This window comes from Aotus nancymaae, unplaced genomic scaffold (assembly GCF_030222135.1).
Source record: "Aotus nancymaae isolate 86718 unplaced genomic scaffold, 86718_ANA_hifiasm-v0.15.2.pri h1tg000016l, whole genome shotgun sequence".
Classification (NCBI taxonomy): Eukaryota; Metazoa; Chordata; class Mammalia; order Primates; family Aotidae; genus Aotus; species Aotus nancymaae.
Genome location: NW_026988428.1, coordinates 84,028,258 through 84,042,826, shown reverse-complemented (window position 1 = coordinate 84,042,826; position 14,569 = coordinate 84,028,258). Strand labels below are relative to the sequence as shown.

At 34.7% G+C, this 14,569-nt stretch overlaps 1 protein-coding gene across 4 annotated transcripts in view; it reads right to left on the bottom strand.

The window, feature by feature from the left end:
- PDE3A (phosphodiesterase 3A) overlaps positions 1 to 14,569 on the bottom strand; it is a 320,464-nt gene that overhangs the window by 69,802 nt on the left and 236,093 nt on the right. The window lies entirely within an intron of this gene.

Here is a 14,569-nt window from a genome sequence, read left to right as displayed (position 1 = left end):
ATGAAGAGCTTCTAAAAAATCAATAGAGGACAAAATTGAAAAAGGAAGTGAAGAGACAATTCAAACAAAATGTAAATAACCACTAAATTAAAGCCACTTATGTCCCTTATCATTAAATTGCAAATCAATATAATAAAAACAACTTTTATTTATGAAATTGGCAAAACAATAAAAGATTCATAACACCAAGCGTTAGTAAAGGCTTGGGTAAATCAGTAGTGAGGGAAAACAATCCAAAATTTTTGACAAGGAATTTTGCTAGTTTACATGTATATCAATTTGTATTTTAAATGTATATATCCGATGCTCCAGCAAAACAACATACACATCTGGTCAAAAGAAATACTTCTACAAATATTAAACATACAAAAACAAGAACACAAAGGGTATAGCAGTGCTCTGGCAACAACACCCAAAGAATGTAACCCCAAGATGCATGTAAGTAAAGAAATGTTTTTTAAAAAATTCATTATAACTGTATTAGAAAGTTGTATATCTTTGTTTAAAATATGTGGTTAGATTCATAAAATATTGTCTGGAAAATATTGTTCAGTGGGTTGGAAAAGTATGTTATAGAAAAAGTGAATACATACTATTCTCGTAATTAGAGAAGTATCATAATTATGATAACACCTAACATCCATAAAGATATTTTGTTTTGCAATATCTGTAAGTAATGAGTAAATTACTCTGTAAAATTATCATATGTAAGAGTTATGTCTTTTACCACCAAAACTGCAGAAATAACTATAATAATAATGGTAAAGTTGACATTTATTAACCACAAGTCTACAAAGTATTAATTGGTACTATTAGTACCTTCACTTTCATTAGACACAAATAAACTTGCCAAAATTAGACAGGTAGAAAGTGGAAATGTCAGGCTGAAAACAAAAATAGCTTGATTCCATACCTCAAGAGCTGAACCAGTATGGTGAAAAAAAATTTTAAAAAAACCCCAGAAAATCTTAATTTTATGTTCTTAAATATATCTGTAATTAATGCGTTATTTAGTAATAATGCCCGTGTTCTCTGTTCACAGGCCCAATATGAAAATTTAAATGTAATATTAATAGATGTAGGATATGTAGTCATGCATATGTCATATTTGTACCTATAGGGTTAATTTTATTTTTCTGAGCTAAAAGTAGAAAGTAGAATGTTATTTTATTTACTTATTTTAAAAATAATTTGTATGTTGCCTACTTGAGGCTTTTAACATAATGTTATGTGATATGTACAGATAGTCAAATGGTTACTATAGCGAGACAGATATCTATCTAACATATCTAACATTTCACATAGTATTTTTGTGACAAGAACAGCTGAAATCTCTTTTTAACAAAAATCTCTAATACAATATAATTTTGTTAAATGTAGTCCTCATGTACATTAGATTCCTAGATTTACTCATCCTATTTATCTGCTACTTTGTATCCTTTGACCTGCATCTCCCCATTTCCTACCCCTGCCCCTGATTCTGCCCAGAGTAAACCATGGTTTTATTCTCTATCTCTGAATATTTGACGTTTTTTAAAAATTAAGATTCTACATGTAATTGAGATCATGCAATGTTTTACAGTGTCTGGCTTATTTTACTTAGCATAATGTCCTTCAGGTCCATCTATGTTATGACAAATGGGAGGATCTCCTTCCTTTTTAAAGGCTGAATGATATTCCATTGTGTATATATACATTCCGTGTTTTCTTTATCCATTCATTCATGTACAGATGCTTATGTTGTTTCCATATCTTGGCTATTGTGATTAATGCAATGAATGTGAGAGTGCAGATATCTTTATGTGGTGGTGATTTTATCTAATTTGGATCATACAGTAGTTCTATTTTCAATTTTCCTAAGAATGGTTATACTGTTTTGCATAATGGCTGTACTAATCTACCTTTCTAACAGCAGTGTTCTAGGGTTCCCTTTTCTCCACACCCTTGTCGACATCTGTTATATCTTGTCTTTTTGATAATAGCCATCCTAATGGGAATGAAGTGATATATTACAGTAATTTTAATTTGCACTTCCTGATGATTAGTGATGTTAAACACTTTTCCATACATATCTGTTGGCCACTTTTATGTCTTCTTTGGAGAAATGTCTGTTCATGTCCTTTGCCCACTTTTTAATCAGGTTATTTTTCCCCTGTTGTGTTATAAGAGTTATTTATAGATATTAATTCCTTATCAGATATATGCTTTACAAATTTTTTTTCCCAGTCTGTCGGCTGCCTTTTCATTTTGTTGATTGTGTTTTCCTTCCTGTGCAGAAGTGATTTAGTTTGATGTAGTCCCATTTATTTATTTTTTCTCTTTCGGCCTGAGATTTTGGTGTGTTATCCAAAAAATCATTGCCAAGGCCAATGTTTGAGAGCTTTTCCCTTAAGTTCTCTTGATGGTTTCAGGTGTTACATTTAGGTCTTTTATCTATTTTGAGTTGATTTTTGTGTGTGGTATAAGATAAATATATGATTTCATTCTTTTGCACATAGAAATCCTGCTTTCTCAGCACCATGTATCAAAGAGATTACCCTCTCCACCTTGTGTCCCCTTAGCACCCTTTTGTAAAATTATTGACCATGTCTGTTTAAATTTACTTCTGGGCTCTCTATTCTGTTCTATTGATGTAGGTTTCTGTTGTTATGCCAGTAGCATACTATTTTGATTATGATAGCTTTGTAATATAGTTTTAAATCAGAAAGTGTAATGCCTTTAACCTTTTTCCTCTCAGTACTGCTTTGGCTATTTGGGTTTTTTTGTGGTTTCACAAAAATTTTAGAATTGTATTTTTCTATTTCTGTGAAGACGCCATTGGGAAGTTGATAGTTACTGCATTAACTTTCTATATTTCTTTGGGTAGTATGAATGTTTGAACAATATTAATACTTCTGATCCAGTAACAGGGAATATTTTTCTATATATTTGTATCTTCAATTTTTTTCATCAATGTTTTATAATTTTTGATGTATAAATCTTTCACCTCCTTGGTTAAATTTATCCCTAAGAACTTTTTATGCAATTATAAATGGGAGTGTTTTTTATTTCTTTTTCAGCTAAGTGCTTATTTGTATATAAAAAATGTTACTGATTTTTGTCTGTTGTCTGTTGCCTGTTGATTTTCAATCCTGTAACTTTACTGGATTCATTTGTTAGCTCTAACAGTTTTGTTTTGTTTTTGGTGGAATCGTTGTAGTTTGCTACATATAAAGATCATGTCATCTCCAAATAGAGGCATCATTATTCATTTTTTTAATGTTCGTAAGAATGCCAATGAACTAAGTTAACATTCCTTTTTAGAAATAAGTATTTTAAAGTGCATCTCTAATCATTGTGCTTCTGAAAATCTCATGCAGTGTGATTCTCTGAAATAGTAATGTTTATTCTTAGCCATGTTGTTCTAATAAACTAACAATTCACTGCACTGTTTCTATACAAATCTGAAATTTTAAGTCAAACTGTTTTCAAGACATACAATTTTAAATGTTTTTGACAATGAAATTAAGTTTATTGTCTAGTAATAACTAAAGAAGTTCTTTTAAAATGTTCTCAGTACATAAAATCTACAAATCTGAAGAAAAAGTAGAACATGTTCATTAAAATTACAAGTTTTATATAAATTATTGGGAAGAGGGCAAGTCTTTTTATAATTATCAAATTGTGTATTTTTTTATAATACATTTTATTTTTTCTTTCAAGTAATAGATGTATTTCTTATATATACAGAAAAAAATAGTAAAAATTTAAAAAGTGACTTTAAAATAGAAACAACTGAAAACTCATCTTTATAAGTCAATGTCACAGTTACATAAGAATTTAGGAAATAAGCACGTTATATATTTTGATGCTACTATGCTGTAGATTTTGCCAAAGCAAAGGTCTTTAAGTGAAAACAAAGGCAACATTCAAGCCAAGAGACAAATTATTCGTACTGAAATTGGCTAAGAAACTGAAGTGAACACTTTTCCCACTGGAAAAAAAATCTTACTATCATTAAGTCAGGTCCTCACTTTATTGTTTTTATGATTCGGGAATAAAATTATGTCACAGTCAACAAATACGTCACACATAAGAACTTATTACCACTTTTTTGCTCAAATAACTAAAGGCTTTAATGAGGCATGTAATTTAAAGCCAACAATCAGATTTGTTTGCAGCAAACCTGCCAAAGCTAACCACATATGAAATGGCAAAAGATGGAAAGGTGGACTGGCAGCTGTTTCAATAAACAGCAGGTAAGCTATAAAGGCTGGATATATCTAGGATGTCCCTATTAAGGAATTTTAGGGAAGAGGGGTTTCCGTTTTTGGTAGTGTTTTTTAAGTCATGTACAAAGTAAGAAAAAATTGCGTGATTCACACAGAGGGTATTTCCATGCCTATTAACTTTGAAAAAATAATATAATTTAGTATTGAGGTATACCAATGGTACTCAGAAATATTTTATTTAACTGGTGAAATCTTAGATAGTGATAATAAATACTAAATGTTAAGTTTATATAAAAGCCACTTTAAAGAAAAGTCTTAAAACTAACAATCTGAAACCATCTCTGAGTGCAGTACGAGCCACACTAAGCACAAAACCGCAGCTGAGTCTTGTTATGGTGCAGATGATCAAACAAATCTTTTCCTTTAAAAAGAAGTTACCAAGCAATATAAAACATTCTACTTCACAGACTCTCCTTATAATAGAAATATTTATATTTAACATTTAAGAAAATACAAGCGTATTTCCCTAGACACTATTTAAATGGCAACCAAATTTGGATTGCCACCTTTAAATAGAAAATGTGGAATTTCAGTATGATAAACAGTGGAGGAAAGTGCGGTTTTATATATCAAGCCAAAAATAACTGATACTCTTGGTAAATCCACCGTTTTTCAATGTAGTTTTTTGTTTTTTGGGGTTTTTTTTTTTGTTTGTTTTTTGTTTGTTTTTTTGAGACAGCATCTCATCTGTCACCCAGGCTGAAGTGTACTGGCACGATCTTGGCTCACTGCAACCTCAACCTCCTGAGCTCAAGTGATCCTCCCACCTCAGCCTCTCTAGTGGCTGGGACTACAGGCTCACACCACCATACCTGACTAATTTTTTGTATTTTTGGTACCGATGGGGTTTCACTATTTTGCCCAGGCTGGTCTTGAACTCCTGAGCTCAAGCAATCCTCTCACCTTGGCCTCCCAAAGTGCTGGAATTACAGGTATGAGCCACTGCGCCCAGCTGAGTACTGTTTTTAAGCATCTTCATTTTCCTCTTTTATCTACATCCAGTCTACTTTCCCATTTCCAGGATGTCCTACCTAACGCTGGCTTTAGACTTGCACAATTAATGGCCTTGGTATATTACAGCCTATTTTACTCATCAAAAACAAAGGCCCAGAAAATTTGAGGCCATAGATAAGAAGTTTAAAAGACAACAACAAGTATAATCAGTATCATACATACTTTTAGATTAGACTCATATCTATCAATTCAGTTGCAGAAAATTTCTTTTTTTTTTTTTTTTGAGACGGAGTTTCGCTCTTGTTACCCAGGCTGGAGAGCAATGGCGCGATCTTGGCTCACCGCAACCTCCGCCTCCTGGGTTCAGGCAATTCTCCTGCCTCAGCCTCCTGAGTAGCTGGGATTACAGGCACGTGCCACCATGCCCAGCTAATTTTTTGTATTAGTAGAGACGGGTTTTCACCATGTTTACCGGGATGGTCTTGATCTCTTGACCTCGTGATGCACCCGCCTCGGCCTCCCAAAGTGCTGGGATTACAGGCTTGAGCCACCGCGCCCAGCCCAGAAAATTTCTTTTAATTCTTATTACTAGGGGGCAAAAATTTTGACAGTGCAGTACTGATATGATAAAAGGGAAATCTTTGAATACGTGTGGAGGTCAGAAAGTATTTGCCCACTTTATTATAAAAGTCATTTAAGTTTCTCAATTTCCATAAGTTGAAAATTACAAAAAATGCTAACAAGTCCATGTAACCACGTTACTAACAGAATGTAATACAAAATTATATATCATTAAGTAATATATCAGATTATTTACTGCAGTGCTGCGTTTGAGTTTGTGCTAAAATATTGAGAATTGGAGAATTTCTAAAAGATAAAATCTAAGAATGCTTAGGAAATAATTATGGGAAAAGGGTAAATTAAAACAAAAAAGCACATACACATAATTTTATTTAAAGAAAGTAAAGGTGTCCAAGGGAAAAATCAGAAAGAGACTGGAGAAATGGTAGGGTCAACAGAAATTTATTCTTTAAAATGATGAGGGAGATTATCTAGAGGGGGAGGGGTGATGAAGATAATGCACCCAATTCTTGGTAAATTTCCTTTGCGGTAGCACCAGTTTTGTCAAGTTATAGCTCTGCTTTCTACATATTTTAAATTGCAGATTAATTGATAACTTAATTAAATAAGCTGAATATATCCCTTCCCAGAGGCACAAAATATAATAATTCTCCAGTCTTCTGACTCAGTGAACAATTTGGCATGTCAAATGCTTTGAAAATTAATTTATTCTAACTGGAGGAAAAGAATTAGAAGTAGCACCAAAAGCCTCTCTTCATAAGTCTACATGAAACTTAAAGATAGGTTACAAATGCTGAAACATTAGAATTGAGAAATTATCTAGATAACTTAGTAGAAATGCTATATACCTCAAATTAGTCCACTTTAAAAATATTTTCAGTTTTACGATGATTTCCAAAATCAAGGTTTCCTATAGGCAATACTGTATCCACTAGAGCACTCAGGCTCTTTTCCTCTGAAATCAGAGAACTGGGCTGGATCTCTTGAAGATCCCTTCCAGTTGTGCAGGTATTTCATTTCTCTACAAAATGTACACACACACACACACACACACACACACACACACACACATCAAAGGAAAATAAAGAAAAGGCTTTTAAAATTATTTCTTGGCATCTTTAAGCATTTTAGATTTTAAAAAAAGATTTTTAAATTACTATATAGACTTAGAAAAATCCTTATTTTATTAATTGCTAATCTTCCACAAGTGCTACCTTATAAGCTGTTATTGAGTCACTGATGCTGTTTCCTTCTTGTGGTAAATTGCCTAGTGTACACTGAGTACTCACAAGGAATAGGCTAGTTAGTGGAATTTCCATACACTTCTCCCAGTAGAGGTGAGTTACGCATTTGCCTAGTGTCAATTTCCTTTTTTCCCAAATCTCTTAAGGCCTGTTATATTTGTCATTGTAAATTACATATGCTAACAAAATATCTGCAAGGAAATGACACCTGCATAAAATGGAATTGTTTCCTTGAAAATGAAATTAGGTAAGTTTACACACATAAATAGATTTTATAAGGGTGAGGTCCTAAGAAACGATTTCCATTGAATTAGGTAGGGGAGCTACAACTATAGAGATTCAAAAAGAAAATCACAGAATACCTAAAAGATTTTCAATTCAGAATACTTCTACGTTCCTAAGTTGTTTCCACTATAAAGAAACTGAATCTGGCAATCACGTACAATGAAATATGGGTATGGTGTAAGTAAGAAAGACGACTTGAAACTCCAGTCAATTCAGTGGACACATACTTGAGAGAAACATTCTTGGCTCTTCATCAAAGAGGTACAAAAACCTGAATACTCTATGTATTAGGTTAAAATATATTATTAGAATTATATAAAATTTATGTCATATTTTTATGATTCTCTGCTTTAGAAACTTTTTGAAATTCCCCGATCAGGTAGTGGTCCTACTTATGTCTGATAAGAGGCCTCCATAGTATTTTAAACTCAACATTTTCTTTTGCTTGAAATCAGACACAATGTACTTGCTATGTTAAAGCTATTCATTAACATTCCTGGAACAAGAGATAGAAAGCTAAGCTTGGTTTATGAATTAGCACTTGGGAAGCAAAGAAGGTACAAGTACATATTTTCATCATATGTAAGTTTATAAGGCTGTATGTGTGGGAAGTTGGAAAGCAGAGTTTTATAATGTTGGGATGTAAAAGGAAATTTTTATTCATTCATCCATATCAAATATTTATTATATGAGGTAATGCATGGGGTCTTTAAGGATGCAAGACCTGAAGTTAGACTGCTTGTGTTCAAATTTCAGATCTGCTAAGATTTTTATTTTATTTAAAATATAAATTCATGTTCGTTTTTTGTTTTTTTTTTGAGATGGAATCTCACCCTGTTGCCCAGGCTGGCATGCAGTGGCACGATCTTGGCTCACTGCAACCTCCACCTTCCAGGTTCAAACAATTCTGCCTCAGCCTCCCGAATAGCTAGGATTACAGGCATGTGCCACCATGCCCAGCTAATTTTTTTTATTTTTAGTAGAGATGGAGTTTCACCACGTCGGCCAGGCTGGTCTTGAACTCCTGACCTCATGATCCACCCGCCTCAGCCTCCCAAAGTGCTGGAATTACAGGCATGAGCTACTGCGCCTGGACCATTTCATTTCTTTAGCTCTTGTTGTCTCATCTCTAAAAAGGGGTTAATAGTAATATCCAATATATAGTCTAATTGATGATTGACATCATAAACATAAAAAGCCTTGGTAGAGTGCTTGGCCCAAAGTATATGTTTGATAAATATTATATATCATCAACATTATCATTATTGTTGGTTAAACACTGTTATTGAAAAAGACTGTGTGTGCAAAGGAATGTATGTTGTGCACGTGGGTGTTTGTCCCCTACATTAACTGGGCCAGTAGTTCCTTTATAAATAAAGATAGCATGGAGATGTGATTTCTCTACCAAGAAAACCAAAGTAAAACAATAAAAACAAAAATCCAACTATTTCTGCTTCTTATTCTAGGTAAATGCTGTCAGATATATTATACTCCCTACTCCAAAATACTCGTAATAGTCCCAATATTAAAGTTCTTAAAAAGTGATTGTACAAAAGTCCTGAATTCAGTTAATATGGCTGATTGCATTGGAATGATTTATAACACAGGATGTGAAAAGAATTCTAAAGGCAGGCATCATAGCTCCATTGTTGGAAGTATTTTCTTCTTTCTATTTAGTCATCCTGGGAGGCACCCTGGGAGGCAAACACAGCATGGGAGGAATATTCTCAGGGTGGAAAGGGAGTTGGGATAAGAGATGAATAAACAGTGTAAGAGATGACACATAAAAAGGAAATAGTCACTGGGGCTTTTCTCATCCAACTTTGGTCCTCAATGCTGGGAAAAGACGTGTGATGAGTTTTTGGAAGCTGTCTCCTCCTACATCTCGATAGCACAATTTGCCACTCTGTGCCTCCAACTCTTTCTCTGGAAGGCTATCTGTGATACTAGGAAATGGTATCTTGGTCAATGTACTAAATTAATTTAGAAGATGAGCTGGATTTGATACAATGATCTTTGGGGCATTACTGGTTCTGACCTCAGAGACAACAAAATTGCATATGTGTTTATATTTCATAGGACCCATTTATAATTTTAGACTTGAAGTTGGTTGGGAAATTTTTTAAAAATGAAATCATGTGAAAATTTTGCAGTAACTCATTGTAGGCTGAACCTTGGCTAAAGGCCATCCTAAGGAAGCAGATGTTTGTGTATTTTAATTTTCTGGCAGGGAGTATGAGTTTACATTTGGATTTTTTCCTTAAGATAATATATATGTACAGTAGGAGGAAAACATATAGGGATAGGGCCCTTCATCAAACTGCTTCCCAACATGTCTGTGGGTAGGTCCCATGTGAGATGTGAAACACAACAAACTTCAGTAGTTACTGGAATTCTTCACTTCCTTCTCTTTGGATGTTCAAAGATAATTCCAAGTCACCAAATGAGATGGAGTACATGGGCTCTGTCCTTATACCTGTCCCTACAAGCTATCTGCAAACAAGTCAAAAATTGTTGAAAAATCTGTTTATATTTTCTAATTATTTTCCAGACACTAGAGAATTCACTTAACAACTCAAAGTTAACAATTGTACAATAGTGTTTTATGATTTAGGAAATAGAACATACTTATTAAATCACTTACTCTAGCAAGCACCCATATCTTTCAGAAGATAACCTTAGCTGCCTTTAAGTTCCACGCTGGTTCTCTCTCCTTCTCTTAATTAGAAAAGATGATGTAGCTGGCAAACATATAAGAAAGTCAGGCAATGAGCTACTCATATGACTGCTCACACAAATGTGAGAAGGTTTGGTTAAGTATAAATTGCTATACAAATAGAAAGCGTTAATATTTTTGTTGGTGGAAGAAACAGGAAGCAAAGAGAACTTAACTGGTTTCTCTGATGTGAGCAAGAGTTTTTAACTATGATAGGAATAACTAAGAATCTCTGAAATAAGTATGAATTCAGAAAAGTTGATAAATGTGGGGTGGTCTTTTGTCTGTTAAATATCAAGAATTACTATTAAACTTGAACTTGAGGCTTGTTTGCTTAGGCTAAAAACTTAGTGAACAACAGATGGCAGTATTCTGCCTTTTTAAAGAACTATCTGAACATCTCTTAAAACAAGTGCTACTGCCTCATTAACAGGTAGAATTTAGTTTCTTTTTTTCACAGAAATCAAAAATAAGGTAAAAAAGAGAATAACATATAAGTCTGTTGGTAGAAATAAAAAACTGAAATGTGGCTTATCCCTCAGGATCATTGTTGAAGTGAAATTATAATTACATAATTAATGATTTGTCTAAGTTGCAAACATTTTACTTGTTACCTTTCTCCATTTATATGACATATTAGAAACATGACTTTTTCCCATACACAATTTAACATTTTTCCCACAGTAATTTTCCACTGTAATTAAAATATTAACACAAAAAACATCAAATGTATTTGAACACAATGGTTTTGTGAAATTTTATTGCCATTTGTTTTATTCACGTTAACACTAGACTTCTTCCTGCCTCATATGCAGTAGGTGCTTATCTATGCTACTGATTTGCCTCTGCTACACTTAATCCAGGATACATTCCTTTACTGCATCAGGAGCATATAAACAACTCCACATTAATGTCCATTGGGATATTCCTTTCATATGCTGAAAACGCCAGAAACAAAATCCAACAACCCTTGGGGTCATACCATCTGAGAAACTTTGCATCTCTGACCAGATCTCACATATATTCACAGACCTTCGTTGCAACAGCACCTGCCACCGTTCTCAATTCAGCTTTTGATATGTCTATATGTTATGGTCTGTCTTCCTCCTTTAGGCTCAAAGTTGTACAAGGACAAGGGCAGTGCTAGGTTTCATTCACCTAGTGTGGTATCTGGTACTCTGTAGGCACTCAATAATATGAGAAATGATGACTGCATAAGTAACATACTCCAGACCTTCAAAGATAAGTAAATGCCCTCTCTCCAGTTCTGTACCTTAAAAGACAAGTAAATTTAAGTGTTTTGAGACAGTTCTTTAAAATAAATCACTGCTTTTCTGAAAACCATCTTAAAACATTCAACCTTCCAGCACAATTGCATGTTCTAATCACACGTAAAACATAGTGACAATTGTTATACTGAAATACTGGAGTACTGATTAAAAACTATATTTAACAACCTGATTCTGGAATAAGCACTATCCAGAAAACAGTGAAACTGCCAAGGAGAAGTAATAGTACTGACAAAAAAAAAAAAAAGCAATCCTACAAATTTTTCCACAATTGGGTACATACATGAAAAGAGTAAGCAAAGGATTAGGGTGTATTTTCTGGAGAAGGAGAAGATCTTAACACACCTGGAGTTAAAGAAAGAATGGCCTTTTGAAGACAAAGTTCAGGTGAAGTACACAGTGCTTCAGGTCGAAAGGATGACGCTGGAGAATTTTCAGGAAACAGATCATGGCAGAAATATGAGCCATATTCAAGAGCTCTGATTAAATAGTAAGGGCAATAAGAAACCCCTGTAGAGTAATGACATGATCAGTATGTGTGGAGAGAGGAGTCAGGCTTTCAGGAGCAAGATTTGGGAAGATGTGTAGCTAAGTGTCTTTCATAGAACAAGGAATCAAAGGAGAAGGAATCTGTTTGGATGAGGATACTGAGGTGTTAAATGATTCAAGTGGCATATTAGAAGAGACTTCTGGACTGGAAATATGCACTTGGGCACTGATGACATATATATGGTCATTTCAACAGCATGTTGCCATGAAAATGTGTGAAGAAAAAGGAGTATGCTGAGGGTAGAGCCATAATCAATACCAACTTTTAAAAGCCAGGCAGAAGAGGAGAAATCCACAAAAGGAAGAAAGAAGGGACAAATGAGAACTAAGAGTGTCCAAGGGGCCAAGGAAATTTTAAGCAGCAAGGAGTGGTCAGCAGTGGATCGGTGCTTGACAGATTAGCAAATCTTGAAAAATGTTTGAGTTTAAGATTTGGAAGGTCACTGGTAACTCTACAGAGAACAGTTTCAGTGAAACACTGAGACAGCCAGCCACGTCGCAATAAATTAGCAATGAAAGGAAGATAGAAGAATGATGATTGTAGAGACAAGTCTCATGAAAACTGGTTGAAAAATGGAAGATACATATATGTTAGTATTCAGAGGGAAAACAGGGTCTAAAGAGTTATTGAGCATGTGAACATCATAAACATTGAAGGGTAAAGACAATGGAATGATAAATAGATAACAATCCAAAAGAAAGAAGTAAGGGGTACAAGAGTAACCTTTCACAATGGGAGATACCTTTCCCATAACAGCAAGAAACAAGAATATAGATTTACAGGTGAGAAGTTAAACCAATTTTTATACTTTGACTTTTATTTACACTGTGAATTAGGTACTGAGTCCCTTGCTGAAAATGTGATGTGGGCAATGTTGAGGTTAGAGGTACAAACAAGAATGAAAAACTTTTGAAAGAGGAGTAAAAAAGAGCTGGCTAGATTCTCAAGCAATACTAAGGCCCGGCTGGGTACTTTCCAGTGTTACTCAGCATAAAATCTGACATGAAAAGGAAACGAAGAGAAAACAGGAGAAGTATGACAGACAGGAAAGAAAGACTGGCCGACTGGACTGGAGACCCTGGTGAGGTGAAAGAACAGGTCTAGAGACAGTAAGTGAGGGCAGAGCAGAAAAACTGGAGGAAACATGAAAGCAGCACACGGGGACTGCATGAGAAGGGCAAATGGGTAAAAGATGCCATTAGTAGACTAGGCTCTCAGGCAGGGAAAGTGGCTGCTTTTTATTTGGAGAAATGAAGGTTGAAAGGGAACTATGAGGCTAGATTTCAGATGCCCAAGAATGAAAGATAAATATTTCTAATTCTATCAGTTGGTAACTAAATGATGAAAGATGCCTGAGAAGGAAAATGATATAATGAAACAGTAAGCAGGGCTTGAGGAAGATTAAGGTGCGGCATAGAAGAAGGCAGATCTGACCAAGGCTGCCTCAACAATAAACATGGGAAACTAGAACATTTGCAGCATGAATGTCCAGGAAGAAAAGAGTGAAAGTTACATTAAGGAGAATCATTTGCACTTGGAAACTGATGAGATATGGGACATAAGAAATGAAATAGATTTATTCTTATAATAGTCTTTACTCTGTCCACAATATTCTTTCAGTTTCTTCTTTCAGAAATCTCTTTAAGTGCCCCAGGCTTCGCAAAATAATATGTGAATAATTCACTTGTGAGTTTATAAAATCTACATTGCATCTGACTAACTGGCCAAGAAAATGTTCCCTTTTGATATCTCTATTGCCTTCCACAATGTAAACATCTGAGGGGGGTGGGTGATTTCGAGAGCCCCCAGATTTTTTAACACAACATTAAACACTTCATAAATGTATTTTAAAAGTCAGTAGGGGTGGCTCATGCCTGTAATCCCAGCACTTTGGGATTACAAAGAGGCCGGCGGATCACTTGAGGTCAGTAGTTCAAGACTAGCCTGATTAACATGGTGAAACCCCGTCTCTACTAAAAACACAAAAAATTAGCCGAGTGTGGTGGTGGGTGACTATAATCCCAGCTACTCAGGAGGCTGAGGCAGGAGAATTGCTTGAACCCAGGAGGCGGAGGTTGCAGTGAGCCGAGACCACACCATTGTACTCCAGCCTGGGCAGCAGAGTGAGACTCCATCTCAAGGAAAAATAAATAAATAAATAATAAAAGTCAGTAAATTTCATTTTCTACAGCTAATCAAGGATCCCATCAATTGAATAATATGGTTTCCAAACTTATAAATAGATCAAATTTCAAAACACTTGTAAAGAAAATATTTTTGGAAAACAGAATGCGTTTTCTTTAAAGAAACATTGTTATAAGTGATTTTGAAGTTCCTGAGCTGGCTCACAAAAAAAGTCACATAATAAGTATGATAGAATCTTTTTGTTTTCCACTGAAAATTCACCCTATTTCAATTATGTTACAAAGGGAATGTAGAGGCTCTGAAAAAACATCCATTTTTACTTCATTTATTCAGCAAATATTAACTAAAATCTATTGGGTACCTGGTACTATCTACATCTTAGGGCTACAGAGATGAATGAATCAGAGCTGCTGCCTTTGAGCAGCTTACAGTCTAGCGGAAGGCATTCAGGGAACTGAAAGGGGTCAGAGGATAAAGGAGAAAACCCTGTGGGTGTATCCACTGCCCCTGGTTATAAGAAGAGTGAAAGAAGT